Below are 6,229 nucleotides of genomic sequence, written 5' to 3'. Positions count from 1 at the left end.
TGTGATACCCTCTTTTTTCAGCTTAATGGAATGCTCTTTTCTACACTTCAGTAGCTTTAAAAAAGACAGCATTTTAACTTTATGTTTTACCCAAACAAACATTTTTTATAGAGCTGGAAAAGAAGCCAATGTCTTTTCACTGAGGTTTTGCTGGTGTTAAAAAAGACAATTAAAAACTACAGTATGTGGCATCAGTAGTACAAAACAAGGTCAAAACACAACAACAAATACAGACTTATATTGAATGGCTTCCACCTACAGTATGGGCACTTGATTAAGATAACTAAGGTTTATAGTGTAGAATATGAATGATGATGGAAGTAAAAAACAAACAAAGATGTCAGAAATGTAAGTATTGTTAAAATGATCTGTCTATCCACATTTTATCCCGTCTCTTATTTGTCCCTACTTTCATCCTACTTTCTTCCTTCCCTGAACCCTTCACTCTCCTCCCTCCTCCCTGGCCGTTGTAACACACGCCGAGTATGGCTTTGGAGGTGTGACAGATGTTTTAATGTGGCTGCGATTCCTTATCACCACTCAGCTGAAAGCTCCATTTGCCTTGGTCTGCTGTGATAGATGGTAGGCCGAGGCTGAGCGGAGATGCTATGCTAACGAATGGTAAAGGAGGCATTTCAGGGGCTGAGGAGGTGGAAGGAGGAGGGGGATGCGATGAAGATGACACACACTGCTGCAAATGGTAGATGTGGTCATTTTCAGTTTTTCATGTCCTGGGTGTGATGAGCTAGTGAGTAATTATGGGAAGGGAGTGTTGTGTATGCAATTACACTAAAATGAAACAGTGCTTGTCACGACTGGAAGCGCTGCTGAAGAAATGGAGAAATCAAGTGGAACGTACACGTTACAAATAAACTCGCAAATAAACAAACAAACCGACAGCGATTTTGATTAAACCTCAGTGTGTTTACATCCCGTTAAATCTGTGGGATTATTGAAAGTCAGTGGTATTACATCTTCTCGATGTTTCGAGGAAGTGAAGAGAAAAGAAAAACAAGAAAAGGGCAGGAGTGATCCATCAAGGTGGCATACCTCAACCTGCGAACCAGGGATGCGTTACAGAAACACAATGTAATTTCTCTAAAATGCTTCTTGAGCAAAATACACCCCTTCTTTAAAATACTGCAGATGGCTAAGTCCTTTTACACTGCATAACAATTAAAATGATGACTTTTTGTTAGGATTTCAAAATGTCTCTTTCTACACATATGTAGCATTTAAATGGGCTAATACAAAAATGATTAGTTTAGTTCAACTGTAGCAGACATATAGGATGCAAGTTACAGCAAAATGATGGCTTCTAAGGACATTTTCTTTTCAGTTATCTGCAAAACTGCATTTGATTTAATATGTTTTTGAATATTATACATTTTTATCTCCAGGGTTAAGGAATTTTTCCTTCAATCTTGACACCTAAAGTGTGTTCAGAGAAATGCAAAATGAGGAGACTGAAAAAGTTCATATCAGACAACATGTCACAAAGCAGGGCGTGGACTAGGCCAGCCTTACACTCGCAGAAAGGAAAATTGAAATTTAGAATAAGAGATTGAGCTGCTGCCGAACACATGGGCCCATCGTGGCATATGATAACTTTGCCCTTTACTGTACATCGATTTATTTATCAGCCTGATGTCATTGAAGATCAAGGAGCAATGTGCCAAGTCACATAAAACAATGGGAGACATTTTAATATGGAAATTGAAATGGAGGTTAAAGGGATGAAGAAGAAAGCAGGTACTTTACCAAAGCACATTTAACTGCGTGTTGTAACCTTGTGTGTGTGTGTGCCAGATGTCATCATTCTCACCGTATTGATGTTTGACCACATTCATCAGTAGTGGCTGACATGACTCTCAAAGGGAGGGAGGGTTCCTTTTCTCAACTTTTATCCTCTTCCTCTCCCTCTTGTTGACTTTCTGTTTTCAGTTATTGTCTCCTGAGTTTTTTACCCTGACAGATTTTTTTTCCTTCTTTATCCTTGTTATTCCCAAGTGTGTGTGTGTGCCAGCCAAAGCTGAAAAGAAATGGTTCTCAGTTGCAGCATAATGTGTTTCTGTGCATTTCTAATACTATAACTCCACCCCAACCAATGTTCCCTCTAATTTTTCACAAACTTTCTTTTTTTATTTATTTTGCTCTGACTTACATTATGAGTATGAGTCTGTGGTCTGGGAGAGAGTCCCGTAACTCTCTGTCTGCAAAATACAGTATATAATGACCAATGTTGGGCAATTAATTATATAGTTAGTTCTTCAAAAAAGTAGCTGAGTTATGCAAACAACAAAGTTTTTGCAGCTGTTTACCTAAAAATGCAGCCAAGACAATTTTTTAAATAAACATTTAAAAAATCAGCTGTTCTGCATCAAATTTGATGCCACACAAATTATTTGTGCCACTCCAAAAAATAATTTCTGTCCACTATGAGATAAAGGAGAACATCAGAAGCCTGATACCTACAGGCCTGACAACAGTGCGCACAGCTTAGAGGGAACATTGACCTCAACTGACCCCAAAATAATCTTAACCTTGAATATACTTATTATCTGCTACTAATATTACCAGTAATATTATGAAGATATTATCAAATGTGAAATATGCCCATATTAAATATCAAGAATAAGCAAAATAAAGTTATTTTTCATTTGAAAACAAATAGCTTAATGGCATTTTAACAAGCAGAAAAGGGAAGCAGGTTGGACTCGAATCCAGGCACCATGAGTTAAAGTGGTGCCAATAAATTTTATGTGTTAAATAGTGTATTATAGCATGTGACAATTAAAAGCCACACTTTCAATCAGCATCATTTTACCTGAATTCTTGAATCTTTCCCTTCCTAATTATGCCTTTCTGTCTATTGTCTTTCACCTTCCTCTTTCTTCCTCAATCTCTTGTTGGGACTGCTATCCCTCCTCCTGCACTTATTCCCTGCTTATGCTAGCAGCAGCAGCAGCACACTGTGACTTTGAAGGCTTGTTATTAATTTTTGCCGGTACTACTGTTGACGCTCCCGCAGCAGCCCCAACAGCAAACATGTTCTTTAATTTGACACATTTTTTTAAAGTTGTTTTTTTCTTTTTCTCTCTTAGATTTTTAGTTAAACCTTTTCCCTGTTTTTCCCACACTAAACTCTGTTGTACAAGGTGCATGAGCGCATCTTGTGCAAACGACTGGTGGGCCAGGTTACCAGTCCAGCCTTTCCCAGCAAGTAATAGCAGATGGCTACCCTTCACTGAACCTTCATCTGCTTCATGTTTTTTCCTGCTAAAAGTGAGTTCTTCCTTCCCACTGTCACCTAGCGTCACTAGGGACTTGAGGATATTGAAAAAAAAATATCACTTTGAACTCAACCATTTCAGCACCACAGGCAATGCCAACCCCAAAAACATAACACTGTGCAGACATGTATTGGTATTCTGGTTACGATAGATTTACAATTTTGTGCAAATGATGGCAAATGTGCAGGGCATTTTTTGCACCTTAATACTATTTTTATAATAAAATTATTGTATTGTTTTAAATTATTTTTATGCTGATTGACACCTTACACCAAATATAAATACAAACAAAATATACATTAACAGTTTAGATGGAAGTAAATTTAAATTCTTATCTTTAAAATGGAAAATATAGCTTTAATAATCATTTTAATAATAATAATTAAAAAAAATCTCTCAATCCTGAGACCTAGTGCACTTCAAATAGTTTTTAACCCACTTTAGCTTACTGAAAGCTCTCAGAACCTAGAACAGTGACTGGCAGTGTACAAAATGTATGCAGTGATGTACACTTCTGCAAAAATGATTTGTTTATGTGGGATATGTTCATAATATATTATTACAAAATAACGTGTGGAATGAAAATAAACGTTACCAGGAGCTTCCTGCAACTAGACACATTTTTGAAATAAAAGAAATCACCAGCTTCTTCCTAGATCTGCAGGGGAATTCAGTGTGAGGAGTGAGGGACTACATGGAGATGAGAGTGGGACAGCTAATCTCTTTGGCCTGGAAGCAGGTTTACAGGTACAGAAAAAATTGATTAAGCAGAAATATGTATAAAGGCTCTGCAGTCACTGATCAAATGTTAATGACACACAAACACATTATTTTCTGTTAGGAATGAAGTTAGCTGACTAATACTAGAAAAGTCAGGCAGTTTATTTAATGTTCACCTTTCCAGAATGAGACCCATCACATTTTGAAAAAAATTGTGTCAAAATAAATTGTGTGCTTTGTCCTTTCTCTGCTTTGCTTTCTTTTCTTTTTTGGAACCTGAACTTTACTTTTAATGAATACATACTGCTGTCTCTTTCCTACAGGTTATGATGTATAGCGCCAAGTGGAAGCTGACACCTGGACCAAACCATATCATAGCTTGCTTGCTATTGTGTGATAGATGCTGCTTTTCTTTCTCATATTCTAGGGTCTTTACTTTGAAATCTAGAGATTATTGTCATCGTGAATATGTGCTAAATAGGAAATGAAACTGAACTTAAACTGAATACCATGACAACTAGTGATTTGCTTCGAAGAATGAATGAAACTGTATAAAAATAAAGGCCACCTTTTTTAATATTTCTAGATCAATGGCACAAAACATTGTCTTTTACATACATACATATGGTTAATATACATACATATTTACAGATGCTGTTGCTTTTCTTTCACTTGTTTTGCCAGCCAGAGTGTACACAGAACGTAACTGATAGAATTGTGACTTCTGTTTACACCTGAGGCAGTGTACGCTTTTTAAAAATAGTAAAAAAATAAAATAAAATAAAAAAACCTTCATCACCAAGGGCAGAATTTAATTAGATGGTATGTTGAGTTGTTTTCATATATTTTCAACACAACACAGTAAAATTTAAAGTGGATAATATATAATTCAATTAAAAATAGAGAGGGAATTTGCTCTTAATTTTTAAAATGTGGTGAAACACATTTACTTTGTACATTTTCACATTTCCATAACCTATTTTAGTGATTTAACAGCTTGTCACTCTTTATTCTCAGTATCATCACTTCTCTAGCAATTGCAATTTGCTTTCATGGGGAAATATTCATTAAATGTAAAATTACATTAGCAGCTTATTTGCAGCAAACCTTATGTCACAAGTTGACCTTCATTTAGTTTGAAAGACCTCTCTTTGGTAAGAATCACCATCATGGACAAAAGCTGGAGGATTTATAACCATCTGCACAATATGCTGTCATCAAATGCCTCCACATCCACCTTAGCGTTGCAAGTAAAAAGCTGATCTGAATAAGGAGCGGGACATCCTCAGCTATGCTCTGATCGAGCATCTGTCTAAATTGTTTATCAGCCTTATTTTCCCATTTCTCCGGGGGGAAGAAGAGCATATTCTGCAAAGGAAATTAATGGGAAAGGAACTTTTTACTGTGAACTGCATTTCCCTGTAAATGAAAAATGACAGTAATATGTTTTCATTCAATAATAGAAGAGAATTCAGTAATGCAGTTTAGTGTGAATTACTGGAAGAAGCACAAGTTGAAGTGAGTATTCAGTGTGTATATGTGTGCACGTGAGTTTGTGAGAGCAGTTGTCGATCAACACAGAAACTCTGGGTCTAAATAACACTCGCGTAAGCTAAACAGTGCTACAGACAGTGCTAAAATCATGACTGCGTCTGAGATTAATAAGTTAATTTCAGAGTAATAAGCCTACACCCCACACATTATGTTGTAAAATCACATGTGTGATCAACATTTAATCAAGGAAATCTAATAGTTTTCACACTTGAATAAGATCCTGCAGTGCACAAACTATTTGTCCATGAACTCTTTCTACTTTTAGATACTGCTGTAACAAAACACATTTAGTTCTTCTTTTAAATTTTGACTGTAGGAAACAATGTTCCCTCTAATTTTTCATGTGTCTGAGTGAACACACAAACTCCCTGAGCGGTCCCTTGGACCACCGTGAGCAACAGCAGATGTGTGCACTGTGGTCACGGCAGCATCGAATCCATCCAAGTTACATGGTTTACTAAAATAATCAAATTACAGCATTTACATTTATGTTAGACTACTTTTAATTAACTGCTTTAGCCCACTTACAATGAAAATTTCAAAAAGAATCTTGTTGACCTGTGTAGTATGTTAACATTTTGTAAAAATAAAAAAATAAAAATAACTTGAACTCTAATTTTGAAAACAAAACTTTCCTTCTTCTTTTTTTTCCTTTTTTTTAA

The sequence above is a fragment of the Maylandia zebra genome, linkage group LG20 (assembly GCF_041146795.1).
Source record: "Maylandia zebra isolate NMK-2024a linkage group LG20, Mzebra_GT3a, whole genome shotgun sequence".
Taxonomy (NCBI): domain Eukaryota; kingdom Metazoa; phylum Chordata; class Actinopteri; order Cichliformes; family Cichlidae; genus Maylandia; species Maylandia zebra.
Note: the sequence above shows the minus strand (reverse complement) of the source record.